Source organism: Arachis stenosperma, chromosome 9, assembly GCF_014773155.1.
Source record: "Arachis stenosperma cultivar V10309 chromosome 9, arast.V10309.gnm1.PFL2, whole genome shotgun sequence".
In the NCBI taxonomy this organism is placed as follows: Eukaryota; Viridiplantae; Streptophyta; class Magnoliopsida; order Fabales; family Fabaceae; genus Arachis; species Arachis stenosperma.
The window spans coordinates 44,407,071-44,433,009 of record NC_080385.1 but is presented as its reverse complement, the minus strand read 5'-3'; the positions used below and the strand labels follow the sequence as shown (position 1 = coordinate 44,433,009).

The window sequence follows — 25,939 nt, the reverse complement described above, 5'->3', positions numbered from 1 at the left end:
ATTCTTCAGTGAGAAACACTTTTTCAGTTTCTCTCCAATCCTTCTTATGACTTAAGATCTCTTTCATGAACTTAGCATAAGAAGGTATTTGCTCAAGTGCCTCTGCAAAAGGAATCTTTATTTCAAGAGTCCTTAAATAGTCTGCAAAGCGGGCAAATTGTTTATCCTGTTCCGCTTTGCGGAGTTTCTGAGGATAAGGCATCTTGGCTTGATATTCTTCAACCTTAGATGCTGCAGGTTTATTCCTTACAGAAGTGGTTGAAGAAGCCTTGTTAGAGGGATTACTGTCAGCACTCTCAGGTGTCTGATCCTCCCTTGGCGTTTGAACGCCAGGAATGGGTGAAGTTTGGGCGTTAAACGCCAACTTCCCTTCCTTTTCTGGCGTTTGAACGCCAGAACTGGGCAAGGAATGGGCGTTTAACGCCAGCTTTCCTTCCCTTTCTGGCGTTTGAACGCCAGAACTGGGCAAGGAATGGGCGTTTAACGCCAACTTTCCTTCCCTTTCTGGCGTTTGAACGCCAATATTCCTCTTTGGGCTCTTACTGTCCTCAGAGGGATTTTGAACAGTGGTTTGGTTGTCCTCTGTCATTTGTTCCTTATTTGGCTTTTTGCTCTTTTGAACAGTGTTATTCAAGGTCTTTCCACTCCTCAATTGAACTGCTTGACACTCTTCTGTTATCTGTTTAGATATTTGCTGTTTTGCTTGACTCAACTGTAGTTCTATGCTTTTATTAGCAACTTTAGTTTCATTGAGCATCTCTTTAAATTCTGCTAACTGTTCTGTCATCAGGAGTAGTTGTTGATTAAGCTCCATTACCTGTTCTTGAGGATTAGAGTCAGTGACTACTGTCATGACTTCCTCTTCTGGAGAGAACTCATTGCTAGAGTATAGATATTGGTTCCTAGCAACAGTGTCTATAAGCTCTTGAGCTTCTTCAATTGTCTTCCTCATGTGTATAGATCCACCAGCTGAGTGGTCTAAAGACATCTGAGCTTTTTCTGTAAGCCCATAGTAGAAAATGTCTAACTGTACCCACTCTGAAAACATTTCAGAGGGACATTTTCTTAGCATACCTCTATACCTCTCCCAGGCATTATAAAGGGATTCATGATCCTCTTGTTTAAAGCCTTGGATGTCCAGCCTTAGCTGTGTCATCCTCTTTGGAGGGTAAAAATGATTCAGGAATTTGTCTGATAACTGTTTCCATGTCTTTATGCTTGCTGTAGGTTGGTTATTTAACCACCTTTTAGCTTGATCTTTTACAGCAAATGGAAACAGTAATAGTCTGTAGACATCCTGATCTACATCTTTATCATGTACTGTGTCAGCAATTTGTAAGAACTGTGCCAGAAACTCAGTAGGTTCTTCCTGTGGAAGACCGGAATACTGGCAATTTTGCTGCACTATGATAATGAGTTGAGGGTTTAGCTCAAAGCTGCTTGCTTTGATGGGAGGTATACAGATGCTACTCCCATATGCAGCTGTAATGGGGTTAGCATAAGACCCCAGAGTCCTCTTGGACTGATTAATTCCACTTAAGTCCATAATGGACAAAAGGGAAATGAGAATAATTGCAAAGAGATAAATTTTGTTTGTTTTTAAATTTTTTTTTTGAAATAACCGAAAAAAAAGAAAATAAAATAAAGGAAAATTAAAATGAAAATTCGAAAATCAAAAGAGAATAAGATCAAAGCAAATTGAGAACTGAATCAATTAGTAAAAAAAAAGATTTTGAAAACAGCAATTAAAAAGATATGATTGAAAAATTTTTATGAAAAAGATTTGATTCTTAAAAAGAGGAAAGAGAAAAACACAAAAAGACACCAAACTTAAAATTTTTAGAAAATCAAACACTAAATTTTCGAAAATTTTGAAGGAAAAACACAAAGAGGACACCAAACTTAGAACTTTTGTGAATTAAAAAGGGACTAAGAATAAGAAAAATTCGAAAATCAAAAGAAAAACAACAGCATGCAATTGACACCAAACTTAGAATATGAAACTAGACTCAACTAAAAGACTCTAAACCAAAAAAAAAAATAAAATAGTCCTAATCTAAGCAACAAGATAAGCCGTCAGTTGTCCAAACTCGAACAATCCCCGGCAACGGCGCCAAAAACTTGGTGCACGAAATTGCAATAACACTTTTGCAATCCCGCACAACTAACCAGCAAGTGCACTGGGTCGTCCAAGTAATACCTTGCGTGAGCAAGGGTCGATCCCACGGAGATTGTCGGCTTGAAGCAAGCTATGGTTATCTTGTAAATCTTAGTCAGGATATCAGAAATTATCAGGATTGATTGTAAAAAGCAAAAGAACATGTAATGGTTACTTGTATTGCAGTAATGGAGAATAGGTTGAGGTTTGGAGATGCTCCATCTTCCGAATCTCTGCTTTCCTACTGTCTTCTTCATCAAACACGCATGTCTCCTTCCATGGCAAGCTCGTGTAGGGTCTCACTGTTGTCAGCAGCTACCTCCCATCCGCGCAGTGAAAGCTAATGCACACACTCTGTCACAGTGCTGCCAATCACCGGTTTGGTTCCCTCCCCTACCGGAATAGAATCACTCTTTTGCGTCTGTCACTAACGCCCAGTAGGTTACAGGTTTGAAGCACGTCACAGTCATTCAATCATTGAATCCTACTCAGAATACCACAGACAAGGTTTAGACCTTCCGGATTCTCTTGAATGCTGCCATCAGGTCCTGCCTATACCACGAAGATTCTGATTAAAGAACCCAAGAGATAACTACTCAATCTAAGATAGAACAGAGGTGGTTGTCAGGCACGTGTTCATGGTTGAGAATGATGATGATTGTCACGGATCATCACATTCATCCGGATTAAGAACAAGTGTTATCTTAGAATGGAAGCAAGCATGATTGAATAAGAAACAGTAGTAATTGCATTAATCCATCAAGACACAGCAGAGCTCCTCACCCCCAACCATGGGGTTTAGAAACTCATGCTGTGGAAGAAAATGTGTACAATGTCATAAGGTCACATCCGGTACTGATTACAATGTAAAAAGGTCCTATAAGTAGTAAACTAGTATCCTAAGGTTTACAGAAATGAGTAAATGACAGAAAAATCCACTTTCTGGCCCACTTGGTGTGTGCTTGGGCTGAGCAATGAAGGAAATTCGTGTAGAGACCTTTTCTGGAGTTAAACGCCAGTTCTCATGCCAGTTTGGGCGTTTAACTCCAACTTTTATTCCAGTTCCGGCGTTTAACGCTGGAATTTCTGAGGCCGGATTGCTACGCGGGTTTGGGCCATCAAATCTTGGACAAAGTATGGACTATTATATATTGCTGGAAAGCCCAGGATGTCTACTTTCCAATGCCGTTGAGAGCGCGCCAATTGGGCTTCTGTAGCTCCAGAAAATCCACTTTGAGTGCAGGGAGGTCAGAATCCAACAGCATCTGCAGTCCTTTTCAGTCTCTGGATCAGATTTTTGCTCAGGACCCTCAATTTCAGTCAGAAAATACCTGAAATTACAGAAAAACACACAAACTCATAGTAAAGTCCAGAAAAGTGAATTTTAATTAAAAACTAATAGAAATATACTAAAAACTAACTAAAAGATACTAAAAACATACTAAAAACAATGCCAAAAAGCATACAAATTATCCGCTCATCAGCTAGCCACTGCTTTCACCCAGGGAACTCATATCTCAGATAGGTGGAGTGTAAACAGTCATTATATCAATAATTCAGTTCAGCAAATATGCATTTAATCACAACCATACATTAATATTTATCTCAGCCATCCAGCTTTCAAGGCATAGCACCTAACCAGCCATAATCACCATCATACACCACCATTTGGCATAAAACATGCCCAGCCATTGGTTCATCTCACATACAGTACTCTACCACCTTCCTCAACAACTTATCATCATCATTCATCATATTCATCATAACATCCCTTGTTTTCCTCCACAAGTTACCCCTTTCCCATTCTTTTCTAAATCTCTAGGCATTTAATATCAAATTAAGACTTAAGGGATGAAATCAGAGGTTTATAAGTGCAAAATAGCATTTTGGAAGGTTACGAGCTTGTTGGGAATGTGAAGAGCTTAAAAATAAAGTCTATGAAATGAACTGGGTCGCGTGCGTACGCACAAAGGGTGTGCGTGGGTGATGAGCGGATAATTTATACGCTTTTTGGCATTGTTTCTAGGTAGTTTTTAGTAGGTTCTAGCTACTTTTTAGTATGTTTTTATTAGTTTTTAGGCAAAATTCATATTTCTAGACTTTACTATGAGTTTTTGTGTTTTTTTGTGATTTCAGGTATTTTCTGGCTGAAATTGAGGGAGCTGAGCAAAAATCTGATTCAGGCTGAAAAAGGACTGTGGATGTTGTTGAATTCTGACCTCCCTGCACTCGGAATGGATTTTTTGGAGCTACAAGAGTCCAATTGCAACACTCTCAATTGGGTTGAAAAGTAGACATCTAGGAATTTCCAGCAATATATAATAGTCTATGCTTTGCTCGAAGATAAACGACGTAAACTGGCATTTAACGCCAGTTCCATGTTGCATTCTGGCGTTAAACGCCAGAAACAGGTTGCACATTGGAGTTAAACGCCCAAAACAAGTTACAACCTGACGTTTAACTCCAGAAACAGCCCAGGCACATGAAAAGCTCAAGTCTCATCCCCAGCACACACCAAGTGGGCCCCAAAAGTAGTTTTTTGCACTATCTATCTTAGTTTACTCATTTTCTGTAAACCTAGGTTACTAGTTTAGTATTTAAACAACTTTTAGAGATTTATTCTATACCTCATGACATTTTAGATATGAACTTTGTACTCTTTGACAGCATGAGTCTCTAAACTCCATTGTTGGGGGTGAGGAGCTCTGCAGCATCTCGATGAATTAATACAATTATTTCTATTTTCTATTCAAACACGCTTGTTTCTCTTTAAGATGTTCATTCGTACTTAACCATGATGAAGGTGATGACCCGTGACATTCATCACCATTCTCAATCTATGAACGCGTGCCTGACAACCACCTTCGTTCTACCTTCGATTGAATGAATGTCTCTTGGATTCCTTAATCAGAATCTTCGTGGTATAAGCTAAAATCCATTGGCAGCGTCCTTGAGAATCCGGAAAGTCTAAACCTTGTCTGTGGTATTCCAAGTAGGATGCAGGGATTGGATGACTGTGACGAGCTTCAAACTCGCGAGTGTTGGGCGTAGTGACAGATGCAAAAGGATCAATGAATCCTATTCCGACATGATCGAGAACCAACAGATGATTAGCTGTGCGGTGACAGCGCACCTGGACCATTTTCACTGAGAGGACAGATGGTATCCATTGACAACGATGATCCACCAACACACAGCTTGCCATAGAAGGAACCTTGCGTGCGTAAAGAAGATGATAGTAGGAAAGCAGAGATTCAGAAGACAAAGCATCTCCAAAACTCCAACACATTCTCCATTACAGCATAACCATTACTCTTTTCATGCTTTTTCACTTTTTACAACTGAAACTAAAGAACCCTATCGGTATCTGATGAGCGGATAATTTGTACGCTTTTTGGCATTGTTTTTAGTATGTTTTTAGTATATTTGGTTTAGTTTTTAGTATATTTTTATTAGTTTTTAGTTAAAATTCACTTTTCTGGACTTTACTATGAGTTTGTGTGTTTTTCTGTGATTTCAGGTATTTTCTGGCTGAAATTGAGGGACCTGAGCAAAAATTTGATTCAGAGACTGAAAAGGACTGCAGATGCTGTTGGATTCTGACCTCCCTGCACTCAAAGTGGATTTTCTGGAGCTACAGAAGCCCAATTGGCGCGCTCTCAACGGTGTTGGAAAGTAGACATCCTGGGCTTTCCAGCAATATATGATAGTCCATACTTTGCCCAAGATTTGATGGCACAAACCGGCGTTCAAAGTCACCTTCAGATTTCCCAGCGTTAAACGCCGGAACTGGCACCAAAATGGGAGTTAAACGCCCAAACTGGCATAAAAGCTGGCGTTTAACTCCAAGAAGAGTCTCTACACGAAAATGCTTCATTGCTCAGCCCAAGCACACACCAAGTGGGCCCGGAAGTGGATTCTTATGTCATTTACTCATCCTTAGGCTACTAGTTTTCTATAAGTAGGACCTTTTACTATTGTATTTTCATCTTTCAATCTTCTGATCTTTGGGATCTTTCAATCTTAGGATCTTTTGATCATGTTTTTATGATTGAACCCTCTTTGGGAGGCTGGCCATTCGGCCATGCCTAGACCTTGTTCTTATGTATTTTCAACGGTGGAGTTTCTACACACCATAGATTAAGGTGTGGAGCTCTGCTGTACCTCGAGTATTAATGCAATTACTTTTGTTCTTCTATTCAATTCCGCTTGTTCTTTGTCCAAGATATCACTTGTTCTTCAACTTGATGAATGTGATGATCCGTGACACTCATCATCATTCTCACCTATGAACGTGTGACTGACAACCACCTCCGTTCTACCTTAGATTGGGTGAATATCTCTTGGATTCCTGATACACGATGCATGGTTGATCGCCTGACAACCGAGTGCTCGCCTGACAAACGAGCCAGCCATTCCGTGAGATCAGAGTCTTCGTGGTATAGGCAAGAACTGATAGCGGCATTCAAGAGAATCCGGAAGGTCTAACCTTGTCTGTGGTATTCTGAGTAAGATTCAATGATTGAATGACTGTGACGTGCTTCAAACTCCTGAGGGCGGGGCGTTAGTGACAGATGCAAAAGAATCACTGGATTCTATTCCGGCCTGATCGAGAACCGACAGATGGATAGCCGTGCTGTGACAGGGTGCGTTGAACATTTCCACTGAGAGGATGGGAGGTAGCCACTGACAACGGTGAAACCCTTGCATAAGCTTGCCATGGAAAGGAGTAAGAAGGATTGGATGAAGACAGTAGGAAAGCAGAGAGACGGAAGGGAAAGCATCTTCATACACTTATCTGAAGCTCTCACCAATGATATACATAAGTATCTCTATCTTTATGTTTTATTCATCATCTATACCCATTTGAGTCTACCTGACTAAGATTTACAAGGTGACCATAGCTTGCTTCATACCAACAATCTCCGTGGGATCGACCCTTACTCGCGTAAGGTTTATTACTTGGACGACCCAGTGCACTTGCTGGTTAGTTGTGCGAAGTTGTAGTGATCACGATTTCGCCCACCAAGTTTTTGGCGCCGTTGCCGGGGATTGTTTCGAGTATGGACAACTGACGGTTCATCTTGTTGCTTAGATTAGGTATTTTTCTTCAGAGTTCTTAAGAATGAATTCTAGTGTTTCATGGTGATCTGTTGAAGTCTGGCTGGCTGAGAAGCCATGTCTAATCTTATTGGACCGAGGTTTCAACTTATCATCACAAGAGCTTGTTGATTTCTATCAATCTTGCTATTGGAGCAATGATCTACTAAGGCTTGGCTGGCCATTGGCCATGTCTAGTGTTTTGGACCGAAGCTTTCTTTGAAAGCTTGGCTGGCTGTGATGCCATGTCTAGTTCCTGGACCGGAGTCTTAGACTAGCATTGCAATGATTCCTGGAATTCAAATTAAGAATTCTGAAACCTTTATTTTCTATTTTCATATAATTTTCGAAAAAGCACAAAAAAATTACAAAACCATAAAAAACAAAAAAGATTTTATGTTTCTTGTTGAGTCTAGTGTCTAATTTTAAGTTTGGTGTCTTGCATGCATTGTTTATTTGATCTTGGTTCTATTTTCAAGTCAATAGTACAGGGAACTGAAGATTCAGAACATGCAGCAGAGGAATTACACAGAAAAAGCTGGGCGTTCAAAACGCCCAGTGAAGAAGGACAGACTGGCATTTAAACGCCAGCCAGGGTGCCTGGTTGGGCGTTTAACGCCCAAAAAGGTAGTGCACTGGGCGTTAAACGCCAGAATGTGCACCATTCTGGGCGTTTAACGCCAGGATGGCACAAGAGGGAGGATTTTGTTTTCGAATCAATTTTTTTTCAAAGTTTTCAAAGTTTTTCAAAATCAAATCTTTTTCAAATCAATCTTTTCAATCAAATGTTTTCAAAATCAATTTCTTTCCTTTTTCAAAGATACTTGCTAACAATTAATGATTTGATTGAACATTTCAAGTATGCTGCCTTTTCTGTTGAGAAAGGTTTAATGTTTGAATCATATCTTTTCTTGTTAGGCAAGTCATTAATTTTTAAAATCAAATCTTTTTTTTAATTGTTTTCAAATCATATCTTTTTAATCACATCTTTTTTCAAAATAGTTTTCAATCATATCTTTTTGATTTCTAAATTCAAAATCTTTTTCAAAAATCACTTGATTTCTTTCCCACTCTTGATTTTCGAAAATCAAATTAAAGTTTTTCAAAATGTTTTTAAAATCTTTTTTTTATATATTTATTTTCGAAAATCTCTTCCCCTCTTCTCACATCCTTCTATTTATGGAGTACCACTCCTTCTCAATGCACAATTCGAACTCTATCTGATTAAGTTCGAATTCTTCTACCTCTTTCTTCTATTTTTCTGTTCCTCTGACACCTCAAGGAATCTCTATACTGTGACATAGAGGATTCCACATTTTCTTGTTCTCTTCTCTTTCATATGAGCAGGAACAAAGACAAAGGCATTCTTGTTGAAGTTGACCCTGAACCTGAAAGGACCTTGAAGCGAAAGCTAAGAGAAGCTAAGGCACAACTATCTGTAGAGGACCTAACAGAACTCTTCAAAGAAGAAGAAGACATGGCAGCCGAAAACAACAACAATGCCAACAATGCAAGGAAGGTGCTGGGTGACTTTACTGCACCTACTCCCGACTTCTATGGGAGAAGCATCACTATCCCTGCCATTGGAGCAAACAACTTTGAGCTTAAGCCTCAATTAGTTTCTCTAATGCAACAGAACTGCAAGTTCCACGGACTTCCATTGGAAGATCCTCATCAGTTTTTAGCTGGGTTCTTGCAAATCTGTGACACTGTCAAGACTAATGGGGTTGACCCTGAGGTCTACAGACTTATGCTATTCCCTTTTGCTGTAAGAGACAGAGCTAGAACATGGTTGGACTCACAACCTAAAGAAAGCCTGGACTCATGGGAAAAGCTAGTCAATGCCTTCTTGGCAAAGTTCTTTCCACCTCAAAAATTGAGTAAGCTTAGAGTGGAAGTCCAAACCTTCAGATAGAAGGATGGAGAATCCCTCTATGAAGCTTGGGAAAGATACAAACAATTGATCAGAAAATGTCCTCCTGACATGCTTTCTGAATGGAGCATCATAGGTATTTTCTATGATGGTCTCTCTGAACTATCCAAGATGTCTTTGGATAGCTCTGCTGGAGGATCTCTTCATCTGAAGAAGACGCCTACAGAAGCTCAAGAGCTAATTGAAATGGTTGCAAATAACCAATTCATGTACACTTCTGAAAGGAATCCTGTGAACAATGGGACTAATCAGAAGAAATGAGTTCTTGAGATTGATACTCTGAATGCCATATTGGCTCAGAATAAAATATTGACTCAACAAGTCAATTTGATTTCTCAAAGTCTGTCTGGAATGCAAAATGCACCAAGCAGTACTAAGGATGCTTCATCTGAAGAAGAAGCTTATGATCCTGAGAACCCTTCAATGGAAGAGGTGAATTACCTAGGAGAACCCTATGGAAACACCTATAATTCTTCATGGAGAAATCATCCAAATTTCTCATGGAAGGATCAATAGAGACCTCAACAAGGTTTCAACAACAATAATGGTGGAAGAAACAGGTTCAGCAATGGCAAGCCTTTTCCATCATCTTCTCAGCAACAGACAGAGAATTCTAAGCAGAACCCCTCTGACTTAGCAACTATGGTCTCTGATCTAATCAAAACCACTCAAAGTTTCATGACTGAAACAAGGTCCTCCATTAGGAATTTGGAGGCACAAGTGGGACAGCTGAGCAAGAGAGTCACTGAACTCCCTCCTAGTACTCTCCCAAGCAATACAGAAGAAAATCCAAAAGGAGAGTGCAAGGCCATCAACATGGCCGAATTTGGAGAGGAAGGAGGGGAAGTGAACACCACTGAGGAAGACCTCAATGGGCGTGCACTAACCTCCACTGAGTTCCCCAATGAGGAACCATGGGAATCTGAGGCTCAAAATGAGACCATAGAGATTCCATTGGACTTACTTCTGCCTTTCATGAGCTCTGATGAGTATTCTTCCTCTGAAGAGGATGAGTATGTCACTGAAGAGCAAGTTGCTAAATACCTTGGAGCAATCATGAAGCTAAATGACAAGTTATTTGGAAATGAGACTTGGGAGGATGAACTCCTTTTGCTCACCAAAGAATTGGATGACTTGTCTAGGCAAAAATTACCTCAAAAGAGGCAGGACCCTGGGAAGTTCTCCATACCTTGTACCATAGGCACCATGACCTTCAAGAAGGCTCTGTGTGACTTAGGGTCAAGTGTAAACCTCATGCCTCTCTCTGTAATGGAGAAGCTAGGAATCTTTGAGGTGCAAGCTGCAAGAATCTCATTAGAGATGGCAGACAACTCAAGAAAACAAGCTCATGGACTTGTAGAGGATGTTTTGGTGAAGATTGAAGACCATTACATCCCTGCTGATTTCATAGTCCTAGAGACTGGAAAGTGCATGGATGAAACCATCATCCTTGGCAGACCCTTCCTAGCCACAGCAAAGGCTGTGATTGATGTTGATGGAGGTGAACTGATCATTCAAGTGAGTGAAGAATCCTTTGTGTTTAAGGCTCAAGGATATCCCTCTGTCACCATGGAGAAGAAGCATTAAGAGCTTCTCTCAAATCAGAGTCAAACAGAGCCCCCACAGTCAAACTCTAAGTTTGGTGTTGGGAGGCCACAACCAAACTCTAAGTTTGGTGTTGAACCCCCACATTCAAACTCTAAGTTTGGTGTTGGGAGGTTCCAACATTGCTCTGAAAAAATGTGAGGCTCCATGAGAGCCATCTGTCAAGCTACTGACATTAAAGAAGCGCTTGTTGGGAGGCAACCCAATGTTATATTTTATCCATTTTCCTTTGTTATTCTATGTTTTCTGTAGGTTGATGATCATGAGAAGTCACAAAATCAATTGAAAAAGCAAAAACAGAATGAAAAACAGGAAGAAAAATAGCACACCCTGGAGGAAGAACATACTGGCGTTTAAACGCCAGTAAGGCTAGCAGATGGGCGTTTAACGCCCAATCTGGCACCATTCTGGGCGTTTAACGCCAGAAAGGGGCACCAGACTGGCGTTAAACGCCAGGAAAGGGCAAGAACCTGGCGTTAAACGCCAGAAATGGGCACCAGCCCGGCGTTTAACGCCAGAATTGGCTCAAAACGCGTTTTTGCATGCCATTTGGTGCAGGGATGACTTTTCCTTGACACCTCGGGATCTGTGGACCCCACAGGATCCCCACTAACCCCACCACCCTCTCTCTTCTTCACCCATTCACCAATCACCTCAATACCTCTTCTCCAAAAACCCTTCACCTATCAAATCCCATCTTCTCTTCACCACTCACATCCATCCCTCACAAAACCCCACCTACCTCACCCTTCAAATTCAAACCACTTTCCCTCCCAAACCGACCCATACATGACCGAACCATGAGCCCCCCCTCCTATATAAACCCTTCTTCACTCCTTCATTTTCACACAACCTAAACACCACTTCTCACCTTCTTTGGCCGAACACAAAGCCATTCCCTTCTTCCTCATTTCTTCTTCTACTCTCTTCTTTCTTCTTTTGCTCGAGGACGAGCAAACCTTTTAAGTTTGGTGTGGTAAAAGCGTTGCTTTTTCGTTTTTCCATAACTATTTATGGCATCCAAGGCCGGAGAAACCTCTAGAAAGAGGAAAGGGAAGGCAAAAGCTTCCACCTCCGAGTCATGGGAGATGGAGAGATTCATCTCAAGGGTGCATCAAGACCACTTCTATGAAGTTGTGGCCTTGAAGAAGGTGATCCCCGAGGTCCCTTTTTCACTCAAAAAGAGTGAATATCCGGAGATCCGACATGAGATTCGAAGAAGAGGTTGGGAAGTTCTTACCAACCCCATTCAACAAGTCGGAATCTTAATGGTTCAAGAGTTCTATGCCAATGCATGGATCACCAAGAACCATGATCAAAGTGTGAACCCGGATCCAAAGTATTGGCTTACTATGGTTCGGGGAAAATACTTGGATTTTAGTCCGGAAAATGTGAGGTTGGCATTCAACTTGCCTATGATGCAAGGAGATGAACATCCTTATACTAGAAGGGTCAACTTTGATCAAAGGTTGGACCAAGTCCTCACTGACATTTGTGAAGAGGGCGCCCAATGGAAGAGAGATTCAAGAGGGAAGCCGGTTCAATTGAGAAGGCATGACCTCAAGCCCGTGGCCAGAGGATGGTTGGAGTTTATCCAACGCTCAATCATTCCCACTAGCAACCGGTCTGAAGTTACTCTAGACCGGGCCATCATGATTCATAGCATCATGATTGGAGAAGAAATAGAAGTTCATGAGGTTATAGCTCAAGAACTTTATAAGGTGGCGGACAAGTCCTCTACCTTGGCAAGGTTAGCCTTTCCTCATCTCATTTGTCACCTCTGTTATTCAGTTGGAGTTGACATAGAGGGAGACACCCCCATTGATGAGGATAAGCCCATCATTAAGAAAAGGATGGAGCAAACAAGAGACCCCTCTCATCATGAAATCCCTGAGATGCCTCAAGGGATGCACTTTCCTCCACAAGACTATTGGGAGCAACTGAACACCTCCCTAGGAGAATTAAGTTCCAACATGGGACAACTAAGGGTGGAGCACCAAGAACATTCCATCCTCCTCCATGAAATTAGAGAAGATCAAAGAATCATGAGAGAGGAGCAACAAAGACAAGGAAGAGACATTGAGGAGCTCAAGCACTCCATAAGACCTTCAAGAGGAAGAATAAGCCGCCATCACTAAGGTGGACCCGTTCTTTAATCTCCTTGTTCTTTATTTTTCTGTTTTTCGAATTTTAGTGCTTATGTTATCTATGTTTGTGTCTTATGATCATTAGTGTCTTTAGTGTCTATGCCTTAAAGTTATGAATGTCCTATGAATCCATCACCTTTCTTGAAAAAAATTGTTCTTAATTGAAAAAGAAAAAGAATTGCATGAATTTTGAATTTTATAACAGTTTAATTATTTTGATGTGGTGGCAACACTTTTGTTTTCTGAAGGTATGCTTAAACAGTGCATATGTCTTTTGAATTTGTGGTTCATGAATGTTGGCTCTTGAAAGAATGATGAAAAAGGAGACATGTTACTGAGGATCTGAAAAATCATAAAAATGATTCTTGAAGCAAGAAAAAGCAGTGAATACAAAAAAAAAGAGGCGAAAAAAAAACGAAAAAAAAGGGAGAAAAAGAAAAAGAAAGAAAAGAAAGAAATAAAGTTGTGATCCAAGGCAAAAAGAGTGTGCTTAAGAACCCTGGGCACCTCTAATTGGGGACTCTAGCAAAGCTGAGTCACAATCTGAAAAGGTTCGCCCAATTATGTGTCTGTGGCATGTATGTATCCGGTGGTAATACTGGAAGATAGAGTGCTTTGGGCCACAACCAAGACTCAATAAGTAGCTGTGTTCAAGAATCATCATACTTAGCTAGGAGAATCAATAACACTATCTGGATTCTGAGTTCCTAAAGAAGCCAATCATTCTGAGTTTCAAAGGATAGAGTGAGATGCCAAAACTGTTCAGAGGCAAAAAGCTAAAAGCCCCGCTCATCTAATTAATACTGATCTTCATAGATGTTTTTGGAATTCATTGCATATTCTCTTCTTTTTATCTTATTTGATTTTTAGTTGCTTGAGGACAAGCAACAATTTAAGTTTGGTGTTGTGATGAGCGGATAATTTGTACGCTTTTTGGCATTGTTTTTAGTATGTTTTTAGTATATTTGGTTTAGTTTTTAGTATATTTTTATTAGTTTTAGTTAAAATTCACTTTTCTGGACTTTACTATGAGTTTGTGTGTTTTTCTGTGATTTCAGGTATTTTCTGGCTGAAATTGAGGGACCTGAGCAAAAATCTGATTCAGAGACTGAAAAGGACTGCAGATGCTGTTGGATTCTGACCTCCCTGCACTCAAAGTGGATTTTCTGGAGCTACAGAAGCCCAATTGGCGCGCTCTCAACGGCGTTGGAAAGTAGACATCCTGGGCTTTCCAGCAATATATGATAGTCCATACTTTGCCCAAGTTTGATGGCCCAAACCGGCATTCAAAGTCACCTTCAGATTTCCCAGCGTTAAACGCCGGAACTGGCACCAAAATGGGAGTTAAACGCCCAAACTGGCATAAAAGCTGGCGTTTAACTCCAAGAAGAGTCTCTACACGAAAATGCTTCATTGCTCAGCCCAAGCACACATTAAGTGGGCCCGGAAGTGGATTCTTATGTCATTTACTCATCCTTAGGCTACTAGTTTTCTATAAGTAGGACCTTTTACTATTGTATTTTCATCTTTCAATCTTCTGATCTTTGGGATCTTTCAATCTTAGGATCTTTTGATCATGTTTTTATGATTGAACCCTCTTTGGGAGGATGGCCATTCGGCCATGCCTAGACCTTGTTCTTATGTATTTTCAACGGTGGAGTTTCTACACACCATAGATTAAGGTGTGGAGCTCTGCTGTACCTCGAGTATTAATGCAATTACTTTTGTTCTTCTATTCAATTCCGCTTGTTCTTTGTCCAAGATATCACTTGTTCTTCAACTTGATGAATGTGATGATCCGTGACACTCATCATTCTCACCTATGAACGTGTGACTGACAACCACCTCCGTTCTACCTTAGATTGGGTGAATATCTCTTGGATTCCTGATACACGATGCATGGTTGATCGCCTGACAACCGAGTGCTCGCCTGACAAACGAGCCAGCCATTCTATGAGATCAGAGTCTTCGTGGTATAGGCAGAACCTGATGGCGGCATTCAAGAGAATCCGGAAGGTCTAACCTTGTCTGTGTATCTGAATAAGATTCAATGATTGAATGACTGTGACGGCTTCAAACTCCTGAGGGGCGTTAGTGACAGACGCAAAAGAATCACTGGATTCTATTCTGGCCTGATCGAGAACCGACAGATGGATAGCCGTGCCGTGACAGGGTGCGTTGAACATTTCCACTGAGAGGATGGGAGGTAGCCACTGACAACGGTGAAACCCTTGCATAAGCTTGCCATGGAAAGGAGTAAGAAGGATTGGATGAAGACAGTAGGAAAGCAGAGAGACAGAAGGGAAAGCATCTTCATACACTTATCTGAAGCTCTCACCAATGATATACATAAGTATCTCTATCTTTATGTTTTATTCATTATCTATACCCATTTGAGTCTGCCTGACTAAGATTTACAAGGTGACCATAGCTTGCTTCATACCAACAATCTCCGTGGGATCGACCCTTACTCGCGTAAGGTTTATTACTTGGACGACCCAGTGCACTTGCTGGTTAGTTGTGCGAAGTTGTAGTGATCACGATTTCGCCCACCAGTATCTTGATTAAGAATAATAAGATAACCATAGCTTGCTTCAAGCCAACAATCTCCGTGGGATCGACCCTTACTCACGTAAGGTATTAATTGGACGACCCAGTGCACTTGCTGGTTAGTTGTGCGGAATTACATAGTGTGAGTGTGATTTTCGTGCACCATGTTTTTGGCGCCGTTGCCGGGGATTGTTTGAGTTTGAACAACTGACGGTGAATCTTGTTGCTTAGATTAGGAAAATTTTGTCTTTTAGGTCGGAGTCTTTTATTTTCTTTTCAAAATTTTTTTAAAAAATATTAATTTTTAATTTTTAGTTTTTCTGTGAATTTAGTGTCATGTTTTAAGTTTGGTGTCAATTGCATGCTTTTCTTTGTCTTTCAATTTTCAAATTGCATGTTCTTTGTTCTTCTTTGATCTTCAAATTGTTCTTGTCAATTTTTCTTGTTTGATCTTTGGTTTGTCTTGTTTTGTTTTTCTTGTGCATTTTCAAATTTTTAGTTTTCAAAAAATTTTATTTATTAAATACCTTTTTAAAACACGTTAAATTTATAGCTCAATTGGCTAGAGCGTTGGCTTATGTTCTTGGCAATTGGGTATCTTCCTTTTTAAAACTTTTTCAAAAATAATTTTTCTTTGATTAAATCTTGTGCCAAACTTTAAGTTTGGTGTTCTCTTGTTAATTTTTCTTTAATTTTCGAAAATTTTAATTTGGTTTTCTAAAAATTTTAAGTTTGGTGTTCTTTCTTTTGTTCTTGGTGTTCTTGTGAGTCTTCAAGGTGTTCTTGAGTTTTCTTTGTGTTTTTATCTTAAAATTTTTAAGTTTGGTGTGCCTTGGTGTTTTCCCTCCAAAATTTTCGAAAACAAGGAACATTGGATTTAAAAATTTTAAGTCTTGTGTCTTTTGTGTGTTTTTCTCTTTCATCATAAAATTCAAAAATAAAAAATATCTTTTCTAACTAATTTGAAGCAATTATTTCGAAAATTCTCATAAAAATTCAGATTTCAATTTTAAAATTTTTCAAATCTTATCCTTTTAAAATTTTTAAAAATCATATCTTTTTCAAAAAATATCCTAACCACTCTCTCTCTCCTCACTTTTTCGAAAATTTTTAAAATATTTTTTAAATTTTATTTTTATTTTTTATTTTAGTTTTTATTTTATTTTATTTTATTATTTCGAAAATTATTTTTTTATATAATAAAATAAATAAAATAAATCCACATCATCTCCCTTTCTCCATCATGGACCTAAGTGGAAATGAACAGTCCAGAAGGACTCTGGGGTCATATGCTAACCCCACTACTGCTTCATATGGGAGTAGTATCTATATACCCTCTATCGGAGTCAGTAGTTTTGAGTTGAATCCTCAGCTCATTATCATGGTACAACAAAGTTGCCAGTATTCCGGTCTTCCACATGAAGAACCTACAGAGTTTCTGGCACAGTTTTTACAAATTGCTGACACAGTACATGATAAAGAAGTAGATCAGGATGTCTACAGATTATTACTGTTTCCATTTGCTGTAAAAGACCAAGCTAAGAGGTGGTTAAATAACCAACCTAAGGCTAGCATAAGGACATGGAAACAGCTGTCAGAAAAATTCCTAAATCAATACTTCCCTCCAAAACGGATGACACAGCTAAGGCTGAACATCCAAGGCTTTAAACAAGGAGATAATGAATCTCTTTATGATGCCTGCGAGAGATACAGAGAGATGCTAAGAAAATGCCCCTCTGAAATGTTTTCAGAGTGGGTGCAGTTAGACATCTTCTATTATGGGCTTACAAAGAAAGCTCAGATTTCTCTATACCACTCAGCTGGTGGATCTATCCACATGAGAAAGACAATTGAAGAAGCTCAAGAGCTCATTGACACAGTTGCCAGAAATCAGCATATGTACCTAAGTAGTAAATCTTCCATGAAAGAAGAGGCTAAAACAGTAACTGATGAACTCAGTCCTGCAGAACAAGTTACTAAATTCAATCAGCAATTAGATTTTCTAACAAAACAGCTAGCCGAATTCAAGGAGATATTGCAAGAAATAAGAATGGCTAATATGAATATGGAAGTGCAGTTGAAGCAAACAGAAGAGTGCCAAGCAGTTCAATTAAAAAGTGGGAGAACATTAAATACTTCACTTCAAGGTAGCAGGAAGCCAATAAATGAAAAAACTGCTACCCAAAATCCCTCTGAGGACAGTAAGAGCCCAGAGAGGAACAATTCTGGCGTTTAAACGCCGGAAAGGGGTGAAGGGCTGGCGTTAAACGCCCAACCCATGCTCAGTTCTGGCGTTCAAATGCTAGAAACAGGCAAGAAGTTGGCGTTGAACGCCCAAAGGAAGCTCAATTCTGGCGTTCAGATGCTAGAAATAGGTAAGGAGTTGGCGTCTAACGCCACTACAGCTTCCACCCCTAGCGTTCAAATGCCAGTGGGGGATCAGACACATACAAGTGCTGATAGCAACCTCTCTAAAAAGGCTTCTCAGCCCACATATGTAGGCAATAAACCTGCAGCAACTAAGGTTGAGGAATACAAATCCAAAATGCCTTATCCTCAGAAACTCCGCCAAGCAAAATATGATAAGCAATTTGCCCACTTTACAGAATATATCAGGACTCTTGAAATAAAGATTCCGTTTGTAGAGGCACTTGTGCAAATACCCTCTTATGCTAAGTTCATGAAAGAAATCTTAAGTCATAAGAAGGATTGGAGAGAAACTGAAAAAGTTTACCTCATTGAAGAATGCAGTGCAGTCATTCTGAAAAGCTTACCAGAAAAGCTTAAAGATCCCGAAAGCTTTTTGATACCATGCACATTAGAGGGTACTTGTACCAAGCAAGCTCTATGTGATCTTGGGGCAAGTATCAACCTAATACCTGCATCTACTATCAAAAAGCTTGGTTTGACTGAAGAAGTCAAACCAACCCAAATATGTCTCCAACTTGCTGATGGCTCCATTAAATACCCATCAAGCGTGATTGAAAACATGATTGTCAAGGTTGGGCCATTTGCCTTTCCCACTAACTTTGTGGTGCTGGAAATAGAGGAGCACAAGAGTACAACTCTCATTCTAGGAAGACCTTTCCTAGCAACTGGACGAACCATCATTGACGTCCAAAAAGGGGAAGTGACCCTGAGAGTCAATGAGGATGAGTTTAAGTTGAATGTTGTCAAAGCTATGCAGCATCCAGACACCCCAAACGATTGCATGAGCATTGATATTATTGACTCTCTGGTAAAAGAGGTCAATATGACTGAGAGTCTCGAATTAGAGCTAGAAGATATCTTTAAAGATGTTTAGCCTAATCTGGAGGAACTAGAGAGAATAATAGAACATCTGAAAATCTCTCAGGAAGAGGAGAAACCTCCCGAACCCGAGCTCAAACCATTACCACCATCCCTGAAATATGCATTTCTAGGAGAATGTGATACCTTTCCTGTAATCATATGCTCTACCTTAGAGCCACAGGAAGAGGAAGCACTAATTCAAGTGCTAATGACACACAAGACAGCTCTTGGGTGGTCCATCAGTGATCTTAAGGGCATTAGCCGAGCCAGATGCATGCACAAGATCCTATTGGAAGGTGACGCTAAGCCAGTGATTCAACCACAGAGGCGGTTGAATCCAGCCATGAAGGAGGTGGTGCAGAAGCAGATCACTAAATTACTAGAGGCTGGGATTATTTATCCTATTTCTGATAGCCCCTGGGTAAGCCCTGTCCAAGTCGTCCCTAAGAAGGGTGGCATGACAGTGGTTCATAATGAAAAAAATGAACTGGTTCCAACAAGAACAATTACAGGGTGGCGTATGTGTATTGATTATAGAAGGCTTAATACAGCTACCAGAAAGGATCATTTTTCTTTACCATTCATAGACCAGATGCTAGAAAGACTAGCAGGTCATGAATACTACTGCTTCCTGGATGGATATTCAGGTTATAATCAAATTACAGTAGATCCCCAAGATCTAGAGAAAACAGCATTCACATGTCCATCCAGAGTATTTGCATACAGAAGGATGCCATTTGGTCTGTGCAATGCACCTGCAACCTTTCAAAGGTGCATGCTCTCTATTTTCTCTGATATGGTGGAAAAGTTTTTGGAAGTCTTCATGGATGACTTTTCAGTATTTGGAGACTCATTCAGCTCTTGTCTTGACCATTGGTGCACGGATTTGTGATCATTAACAATGGCTCCAAAGACTTGGTGCTCTCAAACATAAATCACACTTTGTCACAACTCCGCACAACTAACCAGCAAGTGCACTGGGTCGTCCAAGTAATACCTTACGTGAGTAAGGGTCGATCCCACAGAGATTGTTGGTATGAAGCAATCTTTGGTCATCTTGTAGATCTCAGTCAGGCTGATTCAAATGTGATTGGATTAGATAATTAAAAGACAAATAAAATAGGATAGAAATACTTATGTAAATTAATGGTGGGAATTTCAGATAGGCGTATGAAGATGCTGTGCTCCTTCTGAATCTCTGCTTTCCTACTGCATCCATTCAATCGTTCTTACTTCTTTCCATGGCAAGCTGTATGTAGGGCATCACCGTTGTCAATGGCTACATCCCATTCTCTCAGTGAAAAAGGTCCAAATTCTTTGTCACAGCACGGCTAATCATCTGTCGGTTCTCAATCAGGTTGGAGTAGAATCCAGTGATTCTTTTGCGTCTGTCACTAACGCCCAGCCTTCAGGAGTTTGAAGCTCGTCACAGTCATTCAATCCTGGAATCCTACTCGGAATACCACAGACAAGGTTAGACTTTCCATATTCCCATGAATGCCGCCATCAATTCTAGATTATACCACGAAGATTCTGATTAAGGAATCTAAGAGATATGCGCCCGGTCTAAGGTAGAACGGAAGTGGTTGTCAGTCACGTGCGTTCATAGGTGAGAATGATGATGAGTGTCACGGATCATCACATTCATCGAGTTGAAGTGCAACAAATATCTTAGAAAAGGAATAAATCGAATTGGAAAGAAAATAGTAGTAATTGCATTAAAACTTGAGGTACAGCAGAGCTCTACACCCTTAATCTATGGTGTGTAGAAACTCCACCGTTGAAAATACATAAGTGAAAGGTCCAGGCATGGCCGAATGGCCAGCCCCCAAAATGTGATCAATAGTCTCCTAAGATGAATAATAAAATAAAACTGAGACCAAAGATATCTAATACAATAGTAAACTATCCTATTTATACTAGACTAGCTACTAGGGTTTACAGAAGTAAGTAATTGATGTATAAATCCACTTCCGGGGCCCACTTGGTATGTGCTTGGGCTGAGCTTGATTTATCCACGAGCTGAGGCTTCTCTTGGAGTTGAACGCCAAGTTGTAACGTGTTTTGGGCGTTCAACTCTGGTTCGTGACGTGTTTATGGCGTTTGACTCCAGAATGCAGTATGGAACTGGCGTTGAGCGCCAATTTACGTCATCTAATCATGAACAAAGTATAAACAAAGTAGAAAGCTCTGGATGTCTACTTTCCAACGCCGTTGAGAGCGCGCCATTTGGAGTTCGTAGCTCCAGAAAATCCATTTCGAGTGTAGAGAGGTTAGATTCTAACAGCATCAGCAGTCCTTTGTCAGCCTCCTATCAGAGTTTTGCTCAGGTCCCTTAATTTCAGCCAGAAAATACCTGAAATCACAGAAAAACACACAAACTCATAGTAAATTCCAGAAATGTGAATTTAGCATAAAAACTAATGAAAACATCCCTAAAAGTAACTAGATCATACTAAAAACTACCTAAAAACAATGCCAAAAAGCATATAAATTATCCACTCATCACAACACCAAACTTAAATTGTTGCTTGTCCCCAAGCAACTGAAAATCAAATAGGATAAAAAGAAGAGAACATACTATAAATTTCAGAATATCAATGAATAATAATTCTAATTAGACGAGCGGGACTTGTAGCTTTTTGCTTCTGAACAGTTTTGGCATCTCACTTTATCCTTTGAAGTTTAGAATGATTGGCTTCTCTAGGAACTTAGAATTTTGGATAGTGTTATTGATTCTCCTAGTTAAGTATGTTGATTCTTGAACACAGCTACTTTTATGAGTCTTGGCCGTGGCCCTAAGCACTTTGTTTTCCAGTATTACCACCGGATACATAAATGCCACAGACACATGACTCGGTGAACCTTTTCAGATTGTGACTCAGCTTTGCTAGAGTCCCCAGTTAGAGGTGTTCAGAGCTCTTAAGCACACTCTTTTTGCTTTGGATCACAACTTTAACCACTCAGTCTCAAGCTTTTCACTTGGACCTACATGCCACAAGCACATGGTTAGGGACAGCTTTGATTTAGCCGCTTAGGCCTGGATTTTATTTCCTTGGGCCCTCCTATCCATTGATGCTCAAAGCCTTGGATCCTTTTTACCCTTGCTTTTGGTTTTAAGGGCTATTGGCTTTTTCTGCTTGCTTTTTCTTTTTCTTTTATTATTATTATTTTTTTTCGCCAAAAATTATTTATTTTTTTTCGCAAGCTTTTGCTTTTTAACTGCTTTTTCTTGCTTCAAGAATCAATTTCATGATTTTTCAGATTGTCAATAACATTTTTCTTTGTTCATCATTCTTTCAAGAGCTAACAATTTTAACATTCATAAACAACAAGATCAAAAATATGCACTGTTCAATCATTCATTCAGAAAACAAAAAGTATTGTCACCACATCAATATAATTAAACTAAATTCAAGGATAAATTCGAAAATCATGTACTTCTTGATCTTTTGAATTAGAAACATTTTTCTTTTAAGAGAGGTGAAGGATTCATGGAATTTATTTATAACTTTAAGACATAGTTACTAAACACTAATGATCATGAAGTAGAGACACAAATATAGATGACATAATAAGCATAAAAATCGAAAAACAGAGAATTAAGAACAAGGAAGTTAAGGAATGAGTCCACCTTAGTGAGGGTGGCGCCTTTTTGAAGGACCAATGGTGCTTTTGGGGCTCCTTTATGTCTCTTCCTTGCCTCTGTTGCTTGATCCCTAGTGATTTTGGTGCTCTTATCCTTATTTGCTCCCAATAGTTGTGTGGAGGACAATTTATCCCCTGAGGTATCTCAGGGATCTCTTGATTTGCAGTCAAATGTTCTACCACTGAGCTATAAACCCTTTAGATGAGTTTTTCCATCTCCCATGACTCATAGGTGGAAGCTTTTATCTTCCCTTTTCTCTTTTTTTTGAGGTTTCTCTGACCTTAGGTGCCATCAATGGTTATGGAAAAGCAAAAAGCTATGCTTTTACCACACCAAACTTAGAAGATTGCTCGCCCTCGAGCAAGAGAAGAAAGAAAAGATGAAGAATAAGAAGAAGATATAGAAGAGATGGAGGGATGTGTGTATGTGAAAATTAAGGAGAATGTAGGGGTGTATATAGTGAGAGGAGAGGGAGTAGGTTCGGCCATTTAGGGTGGGTTTGGGTAGGAAAGATTTTTGAATTTTGAAGGTAGGTGGGGTTTATGGGGAAGAGTGGGCAGATGTGAGTGGTGAAGAGGGTGATTGGGAAGAGAGATTGAGGTGATTAGTGAAGGGTTTTGGGAAAGAGTGTTTATTGGAAAGAGAGGATGAATGTTGAGAAGAGGGGAGAATATGTTAGGTGGGGATCCTGTGGGGTCCACAGATCCTGAGATGATCCTGTGGGATCCACAGATCCTGGGGTGTTGATGAGCGGATAATTTGTATACTTTTTGGCATTGTTTTTAGTATGTTTTTGATATCTTTTAGTTAGATTTTAGTATATTTTTATTAGTTTTTATTTAAAATTCACTTTTCTGGACTTTACTATGAGTTTGTGTGTTTTTCTGTGATTTCAGGTATTTTCTGGCTGAAATTGAGGGACTTGAGCAAAAATCTGATTCAGAGACCAAAAAGGACTGCAGATGCTGTTGGATTCTGACCTCCCTGCACTCGAAGTGGATTTTCTGGAGCTACAGAAGCCCAATTGGCGCGCTCTCAACGGCGTTGGAAAGTAGACATCCAGGGCTTTCCAGCAATATATAATAGTCCATACTTTATCCAAGATTTGATGGCCCAAACCCGCGAAGCAATCCGGCCTCAGAAATTCCAGCGTTAAACGCCGGAACAGGATTAAAAGTTGGAGTTAAACGCCCAAACTGGCATGGGAGCTGGCGTTTAACTCCAGAAAACGTCTCTACACGAATTTCCTTGATTGCTCAGCCCAAGCACACACCAAGTGGGCCCGGAAGTGGATTTTTATGTCATTTACTCATCTATGTAATAGTTTTCTATAAGTAGGACCTTTTACTATTGTATGAGAGAGTCGAAGAGACGACATCTGAGTAGCTATCTTTGTTTTATGCTATCTTAGACCTTTGGGAGGCTGGCCATTCGGCCATGCCTAACCTTTGTTCTTATGTATTTTCAACGGTGGAGTTTCTACACACCATAGATTAAGGGTGTGGAGCTCTGCTGTACCTCGAGTATTAATGCAATTACTATTGTTCTTCCATTCAACTCCGCTTGTTCTTTATCTAAGATATCACTTGTTCTTCAACCTATGAACAAGATGACTGACAACCATTCTTGTTCTACAAGCATTCAAGGCTTTAGTGAATATCTCTTGGATTTCTGATTGCATGATGCATGGTTGATCGCCTGACAACCGAGTGCTCGTCTGACAAACGAGCCAGCCATTCCATGAGATCAGAGTCTTCGTGGTATAGGCAAGAACTGATGGCGGCATTCAAGAGAATCCGGAAGGTCTAACCTTGTCTGTGGTGTTCTGAGTAGGATTCAATGACTGAATGACTGTGACGTGCTTCAAACCTGTAACCTACTGGGCGTTAGTGACAGACGCAAAAGAGTGATTCTATTCCGGTAGGGGAGGGAACCAAACCGGTGATTGGCGGCACTGTGACAGAGTGCTCTGCATTAGCTTTCACTGCGCGGATGGGAGGTAGCTGCTGACAACAGTGAGACCCTACACAAGTTTGCCATGGAAAGGAGTAAGAGGATGGATGAAGACTGTAGGAAAGCAGAGAGACGGAAGGGAAGGCATCTTCATACACTTGTCTGAAGCTCATACACCAATGATATACATAAGTATCTCTATCTTTACCTTTTCTGTTATTTTCGTTTATCATCATCATATACATTTGAGTCTGCCTGACTAAGATTTACAAGATGACCATAGCTTGCTTCAATACTAACAATCTCCGTGGGATCGACCCTTACTCACGTAAGGTTTTATTACTTGGACGACCCAGTACACTTGCTGGTTAGTTGTGCGAAGTTGTGTAATGCCATGGTATTAGGCGCACCAAGTTCTTGGAGCCATTACCGGGGATTATTTGAGTTGTGAAAAAGTATTGTTCACAATTTCGCGCACCAAGTTTTTGGCGCCGTTGCCGGGGATTGTTCATGTTTTGAGCAAGCTTGTGGTAACATCAGATGCCAAGATCCGGCAACAACATCAAGTTCTTGGTGTTATTGCCCGGGATTGTTTAGGCTGGACAACTGACGGTTCATCTTGTTGCTTAGATTAGGTATTTTTTTTCGAAATTCTTGAAGGTGAATTCTAGAGTTTCATGATGATTGTTGAAATCTGGCTGGCTGAGAAGCCATGTCTAATCTGATTGGACCGAGGTTTCAACTTATCACCACAAGAGCTTGTTGATTTCGTATCAATCTTGCTCTTGGAGCAGTGATTTGCTAAGATTTGGCTGACCTTTGGTCATGTCTAGTGTTTTGGACCGAAGCTTTCCTTGGAAGCTTGGCTGGCTGTGAAGCCATGTCTAATTCCTGACCGGAGTCTTAGACTAGCATTGCACTGATTCCTGGAATTCTCATTAAGAATTTTGATGCCTTTTTCCACTTAATTTTCGAAAAACACAAAAAAAAATTTATAAAACCATAAAAGACCAAAAAGATTTTATGTTTCTTGTTTGAGTCTAGAGTCTCATCTTAAGTTTAGTGTCAAATGCATGTTTTTGTTATAATTTTCGAATTCATGCATATATTTCTTGTTTTGATCTTTGAATTCTATTGACTTGAAGTATTTTGTGTGTCTCGTATGCATTCTCATATTGTTAGTGTCAGTAGTGCACAAACTGCTAAGTTTGGTGTCTTGCATGCATTGTTATTTGATTCTTGTTGCATTTGATTAATAGAAAAATCCAAAAAATATTTTTAATTTGAGTCTTTTCAAGTCAATGATACAAGGAATTGAAGATTCAGAACCAACTGCAGAGGAATTATACAGAAAAAGTTGAGCATTCAAAAATGCCCAGTGAAGAAGGCAGACTGGCGTTTAAACGCCAGCCAGGGCACCTGGTTGGGCGTTTAACGCCCAAAAGGGGTGCATTTTGGGCGTTAAACGCCAGAATGTATACCATTCTGGGCGTTTAACGCCAGGATGGTGCCAGGGGGAAGATTTTGTTTTCAAAATCAATTTTTCTTAGTTT

General features: G+C 40.0%; 1 non-coding gene across 1 annotated transcript; it reads right to left on the bottom strand.

Annotated features, from left to right (window-relative positions):
- Positions 1-9,140: 9,140 nt before the first annotated feature.
- LOC130953526 (small nucleolar RNA R71) lies at positions 9,141-9,248 on the bottom strand. The gene has a single exon (XR_009075696.1). It is a non-coding gene; the product is annotated as a small nucleolar RNA R71 (small nucleolar RNA).
- Between the last annotated feature and the right edge of the window lie 16,691 nt (positions 9,249-25,939).